The sequence below is a fragment of the Salvelinus sp. IW2-2015 genome, linkage group LG15 (assembly GCF_002910315.2).
Source record: "Salvelinus sp. IW2-2015 linkage group LG15, ASM291031v2, whole genome shotgun sequence".
NCBI classification, from domain to species: domain Eukaryota; kingdom Metazoa; phylum Chordata; class Actinopteri; order Salmoniformes; family Salmonidae; genus Salvelinus; species Salvelinus sp. IW2-2015.
This window is the reverse complement of record NC_036855.1, coordinates 21,356,050-21,372,556: the sequence shown is the minus strand read 5'-3', so window position 1 is coordinate 21,372,556 and position 16,507 is coordinate 21,356,050.

The following is a 16,507-nucleotide window of genomic DNA, read 5'->3' as shown; positions in this document are numbered from 1 at the left end:
TAGCTAAAATGCTAAAGTTGTCCGTGATGAGATTCAAACGCGCAACCTTTGAGTTGCTAGACGTTTGCGTTATACGCCCACCCGTCCACCCGTCCACCCGTCCACCCTTTCCAACCACCTAACTTTCGTTTTTTGCCTTGAATAACCCTCTGCCTTATATAACCATACCAAACATAACATAGCATACTAATTTGAATGTCCCGGATTTACGATTACTTTGTTAAGTCTAGTCTATGAGACCAGGCTGACAGAAACCAGTWGCTTGGGTCTCCAAATTTTATCTCTGCAAGTCATAAAGCCAGCATTTCATAAACGTTACTGTGGAAAAGGTGATATGTTGATATGCTTCAGTTTGCTGCCGTATGACTGGTTTCACATTTGTCTCCAATTTTKATAAGGTAAAATAGATCTAAAACAATTGTCATTTATATTTACAATCCCCTTATGCAAAACGGATTACTCATTTACCTAGCTCTTATCAATAGCTCTTGTCAATTTGTAAATTACAGTGCATGGAGAATGATGTTATCTCTATCAGAAAAAATAAAGTCGATATTGTTCCACTTGAAACCGACAGATTGCTCGACCTTCATCGTTTCATCACGCATAAAGGTGATGGAATTATTAAGGTCACAATACAGAGTATATGTAGACACACCTCCCCACACCTTCATTTCTTTCATCTCCACCCCAAATGATTAGTGAGTGAATAGCATGCTATTCTCYTGCTTAAGTTCAAGGTCAGAATTATAGTAAAGAGAAAAGTACATTAAAAGGGAATTACTTTCCATTTACGCGCATTTAACTCGGGTCGGAATTCTCCCCATTGTGCTGGTAGTCTATCCAGTGGTGTATACAGAAGTAAACTACTAAATTGGGCAAATCAAATTGTATTTSTCACATGCGCGGAATACAACAGGTATTCACCTTACCGTGAAATGCTTACTTACAACCCCTTAAGCAACATTGCAGTTCAAGAAATAGAGTTAAGAAAATATTTGCTAAATAAAGTTAAAAAATAAAATAAAAAAGTAACACAAGAAAATGACATACCAATAACAAGGTGGTAGGTGGTAAGGTGGTACCGAGTCAATGTTCGGGGGTACAGGTTAGTCAAGATCATTTGTAAAGTGACTATGCATAGATAATAAAGTGACTATGCATAGATAATAAACAGCGAGTAGCAGCAGTGTAAAAACAYYGGGGGGGGGGGGGGGTCAATGTAAATTGTCCGGGTGGCCATTGGATTAATTGTTCAGCAGTCTTATGGCTTGGGGGAAGAAGCTGTTAAGGAGCCTTTTGGTCCTAGACTTGGCACTCTGGTACCATTTGCCGTGCAGTAGCAGAGAGAACAGTCTATGACTAGGGTGACTGTAGTCTTTGACCATTTTTTGGGCCTTCCTCTGACACTGCCTAGTATATACAGTAGGTCCTGGATGTCAGGAAGCTTGGCCCCAGTGATGTACTGGGCCGTACGCATTACCCTCTGTAGCGCCTTACGGTCAGATGCCGAGCAGTTGCCATACCAGGCGGTGATGCAACCGGTCAGGATGCTCTGATGGTGCAGCTGTAGTGCAGCTGTATTATTGAAGGATGAGGCATGTGTGAATTATTTTCCATGGGCTATACTGACTTTGAAGCACACAATGGGAAACTGTCTAATGCGTTGACTGTTGAGCTTTCTGCATGGCAGGGAATGACTGGGTGAACATCTACTGTATGTGGAAACTGAGGGGAAAGATGGGGGTTGAGAGGGGGGACAATAAGACAAGTAACAGCCTTGAGTAGGCTGACCAATCACATCAGCTCCCTTCTGTGCCCCATCATTACGCATCATTAAGTGATCTTATCGGACACTGAGATCATGGTGCCCAGTGAGACTGTAGAGCAGACACCACTGATTAGGAGAACAACATCACATGGCTGAACTGCCTATGCATTAAACATCATAAAACTGTGGAGTTTTATGGAGTTTTATTATTTATTTTTTATTTGAAATACAAGCCATGTATTTCAACAAGTATATGGCAACRAATAGTGGCTAGTCATATGATGGCTCTACAATAAGTAAACATTGGTACTACTTGAAGTGCATCAAAATCGAATATCAAAATTATTACCAGACAGGTTTCTGCCTTTAAAGTCCCTTCTCTTCAGTCAATTTCCCTGTAAGTTTAGGAAGAGATATGGTCAGTTTCTTGTGGGTGGTAATACTACACATTAGACTATGTGATACAAGGGGTTTGGTGAATGTAAGGTTCTATTATAACAGCAGAGCCAAGGGAGTGATTGTTAGAAGCCCATCATTTGTCACCAGAGGGTGAAAATCCCAGTTTATAGGAAGCCGGACTTAAGACTCAACTGTTCACCAGGCTCCCATCTTTACTAGATCTGGGCTTAAACGTGTCAATGCGCACTACGTTTGGGATCTGCAATATTTAATATCTGGAGACAAAGACAATTCCCAGGCAAATTAAGTCTGTGATTGGATTTCAGGATAGAAAATTCCCATATTATTAATTGTATATTACCTCCTTGTTGCCTAGAAACAGGAGTTCATGCAGACTGAAATGAACTGAGCATATTTTTTCATAGGAATGTACTGTATGTTCTACATTTGTCAGGTTCAACTCAAATATCCTCAAGTACCACATGGTCAGGCACTTCACTACAAACAGAACAAGGGAATGTTTGTGTAATAAACCTGGTTTCTTACTGTTGTAGGGTTGCATGCTTGTGTAGATTGTATGCCTAAATATGTTGTTTGTGAAAGTGGCCAATACCCACTTGAGGTGAGGATCTAAGTCCCCACTATACTCATCTTCAAATGTTGCTTCAGCTTTCTCCACAGTCCTGTGCTGTCTTGTCTACTGTTCAATACACACAGACTCCCCCCACAGGGTATCAAGGGTATAACACTAAAAGTAGCACAACGTTCTCACCCAATGTCAGTGGACTTTATGCAGTAATTGATGCATGTATGTTAAGAAATAACAATCCTTTTCAGTGTACAATGTGATCTCTCCCATTTTGATGTTCAATTTGCCAGCCAAAAGAGAAGAGAAAAAGTGAAATTATTTGTTCATGATCCAAACAATATGTATAGAGGTCAGTGTATTCAATCACCTTGTTGAAAGAAGAGACAATACTGCGGYATCTAAAGGCTTAATGTATGTATTATACAAATGCATGTTCAGACTAAATCCTCCCCAGGGCAAAAAATAATGATACTACCATGGGGTCTGAAATGATTGACTTGACAATAATGAGCAATAATTACTGTATAAAATAAATAATTCAAATACTGAGCTGTATTGTATGCAAAAAGAAATATGAAATTATATTAATATACTAATATACTAATACAATTGCTCAGAGAAAGAGTTTTTGTTTAACAAGTAATACATGTTTTTATCAAAAGGGTAAGGGTCAAAATGATTGACACCCCTAAAGATTCTTATAAATAAAGTAGTCAAAAGTTTTGTATTTGATCCCATATTCCCAGCACGCAATGACTACATCAAGCTTGTGACACTATAAACTTTTTAGATGCATTTGCTGTTAGTTTTGGTTGTGTTTCAGATTATTTTGAGCCCGATAGAAATGAATGGTAAATAATGTAGTGCATCATTTTAGAGTCACTTTATTGTAAATAAGAATCTAATATGTTTCTAAACACCTCTATATTAATGTGGATGCTACCATTATTATGGATAATCCTGAATGAATCGTGATGAGTGAGAAAGTTACAGAGGGTCAAAGATCATGTCCCCAAGATATGCTAACCTCCCCTGTTAACAAAAAAAAAGAAGAAAAAAAAATATGTATTTAACCTTTATTTAACTAGGCAAGTCAGTTAAGAACAAATTATTTTTTACAATGACTGCCTACCCTGGCCAAACCCTAACCCGGACGACGCTGGGCCAATTGTGTGCCGCCCTATGGGAATCACGGACGGTTGTGATACAGCCTGGAATCGAACCAGGGTCCGTAGTGACGCCTCTAACACTGAGATGCAGTGCCTTAGATCGCTGCGCCACTCGAGAGCCACTCAATATATCATGTTCTAATTTCCTACTTCGGAAAGTTAATTAATAGTGAGAGGTTAGCATGTCTTGGGGGGGGTATGATCTTTGATCCTCTAACTTTCTCACTCATCATCATTCACAATTCACTCAGGATTATCCGTAATCATTGTAGCATCCACATTACAAATTGTATTTGTAATAAAAGTAACTCCAAAATGAAAACAAGACCTTTCATTTCTATTGGGCAAAAATAAATCTSAAACACAATCAAAACAAACTGCAAATGTATCCAACAACTTTGTAGTCACAAGCTTGATCTATTCATTGCGTGCTTGGAATATGGGACCAAATACTGAACTCTTGAATACTTTATTGATAAGAATCTTTAGGGGTGTCAATTATTTTGACCCCTAACTTTTTGATAAAAATGTATATTACTTGTTAAACAAAATCTCTTTCTCTGAGCAATTGTATTAGCATAACTTGTATTAGTATAAAATAATATAATGTAAAAAAGAATGGAGCATACCATATAGCTCAGTATTTGAATAATTTATTTTATACAGTAATTATTGCTCATCTTTATTAAGGGTGTCAAACATTTCAGACCCCACTGTACATTACATCTACACTAGGAGAGCCTGTCCATTAACTGATTCAGATTCCTATAGCCATCTATCCTTTTCATCATGAGGATAGGTCTATTTAGCATCTGATGCAGTAACATAGCTGCCAGAAAACAACATGAAGCCACCCTGCTTCACCCACACACTCATTGCATGCTTCACTGATCAGAGGACCCAGGACAGTCAGGGGAGGGCTCCACCACTCAGATCTGAAAGGGCCAGGGCACCCCTCTAATTGTAGATCAGTATCCTGTGAATTACTGGGTGGGAGTCCCATCCCACTGTGCACAGACGTCAGTTCAACATCTAGTTTTGATATACATTTGGTTGAGATATCAACTAAAGTGAATTCAATGTGAAATCAACAAAACATTTCACCCTGTCATTGTCTTTAGGATCAACGTTTTGTGAAAACATTTAAAAATTCCCTTACGTTGATGACCTTTTGCAAATCTAATCAGTTTTCTACGTTGATTCAACATCATCACATTTTTTGTTGTTGAAATGACGTGGAAATAATGTTGATTGAACCAGGTTTTGCCCAGTGGGATGACTGACCTGGGCTCCGTGGCACTGGCTACTACAACTCCCCCATACCCATCATGAGGTTGCTACAACCTAGCCTCTGACTGAAACTAGTTGTTCTCCAGTAACACCATGGTGCTACCCTACAGAGTGCTGTTGAGGCTACTGTAGACCTTCATTGCAAAACTGTGTGTTTTGATCAATTATTTGGTGACATGTAAATATATTTAGTATAGTTTTTCCCCAAAAATTGAGCTTTTTAAATGTTTCACAATTTAAATGTTTTATGAAATTCACTGAGGAGGATGGTCCTCTTATCCTCCTCTGAAGAGTCTCCACTGGTGCCTACTTTGATAATTTCATTAAAGCATACACTTTACCTGCAGAACTTGGTGTCTATTTTCAGCAACTAGAATCAAGATACAATATCTTTCTTTTTTGTGCAATATGATCACATCAACAGTAAATCAATGCATGATGTGTATATTTTAATGTGAGCTTTTTGAAGAACACAATTGTGTATTGAGATTTTGTTATGACMTGTAAAGTAAGATACTGTATGTTAATATAAACATGACGGGGTCACAAATTGAAATGATCTATTCAAGACTTCAGTTGACTCGTTGAAAGCCAAACCAATTAGCCTAAACCATATTTAAAAATGACACATCAAATAGTTCTACTGTATTTGCACATTTATTCATTATCAGTGTTGTACTGTTTTTTTTACGGAAAGTAATCACTATATAGGGCCAATGCCTGCAGGCTTATAAGATTCTGTTTCTGTTGATTAGTTTAAAACAAGAGTAGGCTACTTGTAGCACTGATCAGCAGGGGAAGCTTTATTTAGAATTAGCTAAAGACTGAGTTCCAAAGCCTGCTGGATCCAAATTCATTGCCATAGCAACAGGTAGTCAACATTTGAGGGCGCAACTCACAGTTTCCCACTTGTTCTTCATGCTATGTTCTCACTCACACTTCATGGAACAACTCGTTGCCCTTTAACTGCACTTTTATTGCAAGGAGCATGATATTAACAGAACCCTGTTTGAACCAGGGTACACAAGACAGGTGCAAGTCAAATACCATAATATTTTTCATGGTCAAATATGTGACCATGACTAAAGTACCCACTACACCATGGGTGGGTAACATTTTTGGCTCGAGGGGTCCACATCTGGATTTCGAAATTCAACGGAGCGCCGTACAGATTTGATTTTGACGGATTTGTTTGTCAAAATCAATTCAGGATTGTGGCAGTTATCTGAAAATATGTAGGTCCATTATAATTGCTACATACTTTCTATCTAGTTTTAAACGTTCAAGAGTGGCCTGGGGTGTTTTTTAAAGACAAAATAATGATTTGCCCACCCCTGCACTACGCATATGGGCATGCATATATAGTATACCGAGTGTACAAAACATTAGGAACGCCTGCTGTTTCCATGACATAGACTGACCAGGTGAATCCAGGTGAACGCTAGGATCCCTTATTGATGTCACCTGTTAAATCCACTTCAATTGGTGTAGATGAAGGGGAGGAGACAGGTTAAAGAAGGATTTTCAAGCCTTGAGGCAATTGAGACATGGATTGTTTATGTGTAGAACTACAACACTGCTTGGTTTATCAGGCTCAACAGTTTCCTGTGTGTATCAAGAATGGTCCACCACCCAAAGGACATCCAACCAACTTGACACAACTGTGGGAAGCATTAGAGTCAACATGGGCCATCATCCCTGTGGAACGCTTTCGACACCTTGTAGAGTCCATTCCCCGACGAATTTAGGTTTTGTACACTCAGTGGACATTTAACAAACAGGCATATATTTACCAGCTGTATAATACTCAGATATTCAGGGGTTGAATTTACTCTCTCTAACTTTTCTGTCACCGCATAGAAAGTTGGGAGTGGGACAGCCGAGTCATCCTAGACCTCCTGGGGACTCACACATATCTGCATGACATTCTCACATGCTGGGCCAGCCTCCCTATGGGGCACCTACTGCGGGGGCGTGGCAGAACATGTGAAAAGGCTTGGTCACTGATCGACTGACAACTTGCTGTGTTAATTATTTTCATATCAAGAAGAGGAGGAGACACTGAGAGATGAAAAGTGATAATTGATTTATCTTATTATAGTATTAAAATCACCTCAAATCCAACATCCACCACCCATGTTTTATCAATATCTTGAGTGTTATTAGCATCGTAGAGGCTTGAATGAGTGTTGGAATGTGGCATACTACACAGAAAATGTGTAGAGATGTACAGTAGCTGTTTTAATACAGAGCAGGATCTCATATAGTAAATCCATGACAGTGTTGTAAGGGGGATTGAAATGCCACGTACAGCATTGATTGCGCTTATCTTCGATCAATAACATCAAATGATGAGGATTAATATTAAGCTCCAGATGAGAAAATGCAAACAAATAAAGAATTTGTTCATTCAAAACGCTTAAAAAGTTCTGGGGGTGGCGATAAAACGATCAAGTTAAATTAATTTCTTTTTTTGGTGTAAATAGACAATATGCCATAAAAAAGCCCAAACATACTCCTCTCCTCAAAACAGTAATCAACATTTAGGGGAGACTCTCACGAACTTGAAGGTTGTTCTGCTCTACAATGCACACAAGCTTCAGTCATCTGAAGGAAACCCAGTACTGGGCTGTAAAAATTGCAGAAAGTGAAATTTTCTTATACCTCTCAGATATAGGACAGACATTTCAAAACCTTGTTCTTTATGATTTAATTTTTAACTGTCTGTTTTGCCATGTACAAATGTGTTATTGTGTTTCTATGAGCTATAGCAGTAAAGAGCAAATTCAATGTTTCATCAAACAAACATTTTATATATTTAGGTTTCCCTAAAATTCTACATCAAATGGATAAATTATACATTTTATGACCATCTTAAAACAAGTCCATATGTTAGCTTAGTAGATATTGCAATCTAAAGGCTTAGACCTATAGGAGTTAAAAATATATATACAGTGCCTTTGGAAAGTATTCAGACCCCTTGACTTTTTCCACATTTTGTTAAGTTACAGCCTTATTCTAAAATGGATTAAATAAATAAAAATTCTCAGCAATCTACACACAATACCCCATAATGACAATGCAAAAACAGGTTATTAGATTTTTTGAAAAACGTTACAAATACAAAACAGAAATACATTATTTACATAAGTATTCAGACCCTTTGCTATGAGACATGAATTTGAGCTCAGGTGCATCCTGTTTCCATTGATCATCCTTGAGATATTTTAATAACTTGATTGGAGTCCACCTGTGGTAAATTCAATTGATTGGACATTATTTGGAAAGGCACACACATATATTAGGTCCCACAGTTGACAGTGCATGTCAGAGCAAAAACAAAGCCACGAGGTCGAAGGAATTGTCCGTAAAGCTCAGAGACAGGATTGTGTTCAGGCACAGATCTGGGGAAGGGTACCAAATCCTTTTTGGAGCATTGAAGGTCCCCAAGAACACAGTGGCCTCCATCATTCTTAAATGGAAGAAGTTTGGAACCACCAAGACTCTTCCTAGAGTTGGCCCCCTGGACAAACTGAGCAATCGGGGGAGAAGGGCCTTGGTCAGGGAGGTTACCAAGAACCCGATGGTCACTCTGACAGAGCTCCAAAGTTCCTCTGTGGAGGTTGGAGAATCTTCCAGAACAACAACCATCTCTGCAGCACTCTACCAATCAGGCCTTTATGGTAGAGTGGCCAGACAGAAACCACTCCTCAGTAAAAGGCACATGACATCCCACTTGGAGTTTGCCAAAAGGCACTTAAAGACTCTCAGATCATGAGAAACAAGATTCTCTGGTCTAATAAAACCAAGATTGAACTATTTGGCCTGAATGCCAAGTGTCACATCTGGAAGAAACCTGGCTACGGTGAAGCATGGTGGTGGCAGCATCATGCTGTGGGGATGTTTTTCAGCGGCAGGGACTGGGAGACTAGTCAGGATCGAGGGAAAGATGAATGGAGCATATTGATGAAAACCTGCTCCAGAGTGCTCAGGACGTCAGACTGGGGCAAGCGTTCATCTTCCAACAGGACAACGACTCTATGCACACAGCCAAGACACCGCAGGAGTGGCTTCGGGACAAGTCTCTGAATGTCTTTAAATGGCCCAGCCAGAGCCCAGACTTGAACCTGATCGAACATCTCTGGAGAGACCTGAAAATAACTGTGCAGCGACGCTCCCCATCTAACCTGACAGAGCTTGAGAGGATCTGCAGAGAAGAATTGGAGAAACTCTCCAAATACAGGTGTGCCAAGCTTGTAGCGTTATACCCAAGAAGACTCAAGGCTGTAATCACTGCCAAAGGTGCTTCAACAAAGTACTGAGTAAAGGGTCTGAATACTTATGTAAATGTGATATTTTAGTTTTTTATGTTTAATAAATGTGCAAAAATGTCTAAAAACCTGTCTTTGCTTTCTCATTATGGGGTATTGTGTGTAGATTGATGAGGGGGAAAAAAACAATTACATCAATTTTAGAATAAGGCTGTAACCTAACAAAATGTGGAAAAAGTCAAGGGGTCTGAATACTTTCCTAAGGCACTGTATAATAAAAATGCACACCTGACAGTGGTGAAGACATTTATTTACTCTTACAAAGAGGCAGCACACCCTTCATTCGGGACAATCTATTGTATTGTGTATAGTGTGTGTACAGTCTGAAATGAAGGGAAAAGTGAAGGGACAAAATCTGCCTTATCACATTGTGAAAAAAAGTCAAAGACAGAGAGACATCAAGTTGGATCAGTGCAAATGTATCCACACCCTTAAAAAAGTCATGCATATCAGCCAGAAAACAATTGTAGATTGTTTCGTGCTTGAACACACGTATTATTCAGAACACCTGGTTGTTTATCTAGGGAGTCTAAATATTTCCTTCTAGAGCAACACAAACAGCTTGATACTTTCAAAAACACTGAAGAAAAACAGATGTAAATTGCATGTAGCTGCATGGGTTATGATATTGTTTTGTCAATGTATGGTAGACATTTGACCTTTAATGTATCTTGTATACAATTTTCTCGACCAGCAGGCCTATAAGTTACATAGATGTGCGTATGATTTTCTCTGCTATGCAGATTTTGCATGCTTATGTATAACTTGCTCTTTAAAAGGTATGAAGTCAGTCTATACACTATACAAAAGTATGTGGACACCCTTTAAAATTGGTGGATTCGGCTATTTCAGCCACACCCCTTGCTGACGTGTATAAAATTGAGCACACAGCTAAGAAATCTACATAGACAAACATTTCTCAAATTTCTGCCCTGCTAGAGCTGCCCCGGTCAACTGTAAGTGCTGTTATTGCGAAGTGGAAACGTCTAGGAGCAACAACGGCTCAGCCGTGAAGCGGTAGGCCACACAAGCCACAGAACGGGACTGCTGAGTGCTGAAGCTTGTAGAGCGTAAAAATCGCKTGTCCTCGGTTGCAACACACACTACCGAGTTCAATGGCCGAGCAGCCGCAGCCGCAGCCACACACAAGCCTAAGATCACCATGCGCAATGCCAAGCGTCGGCTGGAGGGGTGTAAAGCTCGCTGCCATTGGACTCTGGAGCAGTAGAAACACCATGCGCAATGCCACGCGTCGGCTGGAGTGGTGTAAAGCTCGCTGCCATTGGACTCTGGAGCAGTAGAAACATGCGCAATGCCAAGCGTCGGCTGGAGTGGTGTAAAGCTCGCTGCCATTGGACTCTGGAACAGTAGAAACACCATGCGCAATGCCAAGCGTCGGCTGGAGTGGTGTAAAGCTCGCTGCCATTGGACTCTGGAGCAGTAGAAACACCATGCGCAATGCCAAGCGTCGGCTGGAGTGGTGTAAAGCTCGCTGCCATTGGACTCTGGAGCAGTAGAAACACATTCTCTGGAGTGATGAATCCCACTTCACAATCTGGCAGTCCGACAGACGAATCTGGGTTTGGCGGATGCCAGGTTAACGCTACCTGCCCCAATGCATAGTGCCAACTGTAAAGTTTGGGGGAGGAGGAATAATGGTTTGAGCCCGTTTTTCCTGATTCGGGCTAGGTCACTTAGTTCCAGTGACAGGAAACCTTAATGCTACAGCATAAAATGACATTGTAGACAATTCTGTGCTTCCAACATTATGGGAACAGTTTGGGGAAGGCCCTTTCCTGTTTCAGCATGACAATGCCCTGTTGCACAAAGCGAGGTCCATACAGAAATGGTTTGTCGAGATCGGTGTGAAAGAACTTAACTGGCCTGAACAGAGCCCAGACCTTAAACCTATCGAACACCTTTGGGATGAATTGGAACGCCACTGCGTGCCAATCCTAATCGCCTAACTTCAGTGCCGACCTCACTAATGCTCTTGTGGCTGAATGAAAGCAAGTCCCATCAGCAATGTTCCAACATCTAGTGGAAAGCCTTCCCAGAAGAGTGGAGGCTGTTATAGCAGTAAAGGGTGGACCAACTCCATATTAATGCCCATGACATTGGAATGAGATGTTCGACGAGCAGGTGTCCACATATTTTTGGTCATGTAGTGTACCTCAGGAGTTGGTATCTGACTAAGAGCTGGCTCTGTGCTCATAATGTGAAGACAGTGTGTGGAGAGGAATCCTCTGACAGGACTCATCAGGTAGGAGGCTGGGTGGGTGGACGATCGAGGGGGTGATCAGGAATACCCGCTTGCCCAACCTCCCTTCTCCTTGTCTGTGTGGGTGAGTGCTTCCCTTTGTCAGCAAGAGTTACTCATGCTCTGCCTGCCCCCCTCCCTGCAAAATCCACCACCTCTTCCTCCCCCTCGCTCGCGCGCCCTGCAAACCCACACCTACGACAATGAGCACCCACGTCCTTCTAATGCACTTATGAGGGCAACATTCTTCCTTTTACTTGCAGTCAGGCTAACAGACGGGGAGAGAGAGCATGACAGATGGTGTTCACAGCTCTATTTCTGAGNTCTCCTTGTCTGTGTGGGTGAGTGCTTCCCTTTGTCAGCAAGAGTTACTCATGCTCTGCCTGCCCCCCTCCCTGCAAAATCCACCACCTCTTCCTCCCCCTCGCTCGCGCGCCCTGCAAACCCACACCTACGACAATGAGCACCCACGTCCTTCTAATGCACTTATGAGGGCAACATTCTTCCTTTTACTTGCAGTCAGGCTAACAGACGGGGAGAGAGAGCATGACAGATGGTGTTCACAGCTCTATTTCTAAGGCTGGACTTGTACCGCCACCGCCACCACCACCACCACCCTTCCACCTTCTCCCTATCCCACTCAACCCAAGCCCATTACTGACTCCTTATCTTCACCTCTCTCTCTCTCTCTCTCTTTCTCTCTCTCTCGCTCTCTCTCTCGCTTTCTCTCTCTCTCTCGCTCTCTCTCGCTCGCTCTCTCTCTCTCGCTCTCTCTCTCTCACTCTCTCTCTCTCGCTCTCTCTCCACAACCCCATTCATCGCAGGGTTATTGTGAATTAGTATTCAGTGTCTCACTGGGAGGATCACAGTTTGCAAATTCAATTATTGTTCCAAACTAGCTTATTTACAAGTGAAATGTAGAAAAAAACAATTACATAATCTGAATAAATCACAAAAAATTACATGTATTTGATTATATCAAGAACAGAAATGAAACAGAATTTGTGATACAGTATTTTCAACAAGTACAATCTTCATAAAATATTTGGCTCTTTGCTAATACGGTAAGAGGGGGTAAGGCTACTCTGGCGTCATTTAGTCAAAGACAAGATATGAACAGTGCATTGAGCCTTCATTTTGTTTGGATAAACAATAACAACATGGAGAATCACAAGTGTAGGTTTCTGCAAAACAAAGAAAATTATACATTTCTAATTGTAGAACAACACATTTCCAAGAGACAATTTATTTTGTAACATAAAGTACTGGATTTCACATAAAAATCCCAAACACAACTAATGAAATTAATTAAGAGGCAATCCTTTGGCACTGTAGCCAGTGGTAGTGATCAGCAGACCATGCAGAGATATGGCTCCAGCAGGACAGAGGTGAGAGGTATACAGTGGGGGAGTCACTCCAGATCTGCTCCTATGCATCATCAGCTCAACAAATTAACTCCCCTTAACAAGTCATCCACTGGACTAATGGCTTTTGGTTAAGAAACTCATTTGGCCATGGTAATGAACTGGGTTTAGGAACACAAACAGCCCAGTTATTAAGTGAACTCAACTCCACCACTACTGACACTAGCTGACACACTGGTTAATGTACCAGACCCCACATAACCTCTGGAGATTCTCATTAGCACTACCACACTATTACTCAAACCACTGACTTAAGAAACTACCAGCCAAGCTCATTGTTACACTAATCCATTCAATCTAAACTGCATACATTAGCTGCGTAAATAAGACTTCGATTATTGAACTTTTCTGGACTTTCAATGAGGTTACTGTATCTTGCTGGTCGCTAGACCTCACACACACCTTATTAGTAGGGAGCAAATAGGACCCAGAGGTGTAGATTCATGCTAATTCAGTGATTCTAATTCACCTCCACGTCGTCCACCTGGTCTCTTTACAGTCTCTGCTAGCTAGTGATGAGTCTGTAGTTCAGTGCTGATGAGGGAAGCCCCCAGAGTTCCCAAGGTAATAGTCAGATAGACTGGGGGCTGGCTGACTCATTTGGATGGAATCCTGGAACGCGCTCGGTTGCCCACTCGCCCCACCCCCGGCTTCATCTGCACAACAAGCAAACAGTGAGCTGACATGTCCCCACACAGGGCTTCCTGTTGCCGGGGGTGGCCGTGGAAAATCCCCGGCTCTCTCTGCTTTCAGTATCAGGAGCACCCACAGCAACGCACCCACAAGGCCGGGCAACCACTCCATGGTTACTGCTTGTACACTGCAACATATAAGTCTGTATCTAAATGTAGGCCTAACTGTTACACGATCCAGTTACAGGTACTTCGTTCCTGCAATGTTTACATCATATAAAACTGGACTTAATAGAAAAGGAGGAAGGGAAGGAGGAGGAGGAGGATGAGGAGGAAGAGGAAGAGGAGTGGAGAGAAGATGGGAGGGGGTGGAGGAGGAGGTGGTGGACAAAGCTCATCAGAAAACAAAGGGTACAATTATATAAATTTCATGAAAACAAAAAACGATTAAAGAAACCTGTTGGGTCTGAATGAGGAGGGGGAGAAAGAGGGGGGTATGAGGTGGACAAGGAAGAGAAGGGACTTTACTTGAGGTCTGAGTCCACACAATTTATTAAATAATGAGTCCATTAAAAGGGATCAACAGGCGTGTAATTGAACACGTAATTAGTTTAAAGACAATCAGTTCTTGTAAGAGTTTGGAGGGATGTAGAAGAACGGGTGGTGGAGGAGGGGTCTGGTGGAGAAATTGGGGATGAGGATGAGGGGGGATAGAGGTACCTGTAGTAAATAACCTCTGGATCTGTGCAAGGTTAAGAGGATTCTATTTTATTCGATTCTAGGGAAGAACTTGGTGATAATTGTAAAATAATGATCAAGTTACATCTTTTATGATAGAATACACTATGGTATCAAACACTATGGTATTAAATGTGTGTTAAGTGTTTTCTGTTAGATGCTTATTACTATATTTTTTGTAACTGTGAAAGAAATATTGCTGCAAATGGTGCAGCCGCGTGCTGCACAGTCTATCCAACGCAAATCCAACAATCTAGATCCAAATGTAGTGTATGTATAAAATGTACTCACAAAAGTCAAAGGATAACGTTTGCTTGTGTTCGGGTTCCCGTGGTTATATCTGTTGATAGCTCTCTGCTGTGTGCGACATTCACTGTCTTTAGTCATTACCAGCTGAGAGCTGCTACAAAGGGATTTAAGAGGCAGCATTACTGTTTTGAATCATTGGATGTTTAATTCTTCTATTATAATTGAGCTAGGAACAGAACAGAGGTTATGGTAACTGCTGGAAATCTGTCCCACTTCACAGAGAGGTTAATGAACCACACAGTTCCTATGGGAGATGGAGTATGCTGTTAATTTGACAAACGTGTGAAATAAATGCTTTTATGCTTTTATTGACGGTGACCAAAAACGGCCTTTGTTGGAATGAAAGGTTTTAGTCTTTTGGGTGCTTTGCTATCTGAAGCAAAACAATAATGTGGAATGCATTTGTTGGAAGAAACTAAGTACATAATTGTTTGAATGGCAATTAAAGCCCGAAATGCGTCTTCATTAATTCCTATTTTTGTCCAAAACATACAATGCACAATGTACAGTAGGTGCTGCAACCATTATGTCTGATTTTAATACATTTCAGGTAGAATGGATCATTTTTCACAACATTGTTTATAAGTATGTATATTTCCTCAATCCATTTAGTGTGCAGGCTTAGGTTATTTTAGTGGGGCAGCAAGGCTAGACTGAGTGATGAAGACTAGTGCAATTGCTAGATATGATACCTACCTCCGATGGAAATAGAGGAATTAGGCCCAGGTCCAGCTAACATAGGGAGGGGCCACAAAAAAATGGAACTAATCATGAGTTGCCACAGAGTATCGCGGGTCTGTGTACCCACATCCATACCCACACATGCAGTCAGAGCCAGCCCTAACCTTTTGGGGGCCCTAAGTGAAATTGTGTTGGGCCACCGACGGATAAAATAAAAAAATATAAAAAAATCACACACACACACACATATAAATACATATATACAGTATATATATATATATATATATACAATTCCTTTAAATTGTTTAACTTGGGTCAAACATTTCAGGTAGCCTTCCACAAGCTTCCCACAATAAGTTGGGTGAATTTTGGCCCATTCCTCCTGACAGAGCTGGTGTAACTGAGTCAGGTTTGTAGGCCTCCCTGCTCGCACACACTTTTTCAGTTCTGCCCAGAAACTTTCTATAGGATTGAGGTCAGGGCTTTGTGATGGCCACTCCAATACCTTGACTTTGTTGTCCTTAAGCCATTTTGCCACAACTTTGGAAGTATGCTTGGTGTCATTGTCATTGTTCAAGCTTTAACATCCTGACTGATGTCTTGAGATGTTGATTCAATATATCCACAACATTTTCCATCCTCATGATGCCATCTATTTTGTGAAGTGCACCAGTCCCTCCCTCCTGCAGAAAAGCACCCCCACAACATGATGCTGCCACCCCCGTGCTTCACGGTTGGGATGGTATTCTTCGGCTTGCAAGCCGCCCCCTTTTTCCTCCAAACATAACGATGGTCATTATGGCCAAACAGTTATATTTTTGTTTCATCAGACCAGAGGACATTTCTCCAAAAAGTACGATGTTTGTCCCCATGTGCAGTTGTACACCGTAGTCTACCTTTTTTTATGCCGGTTT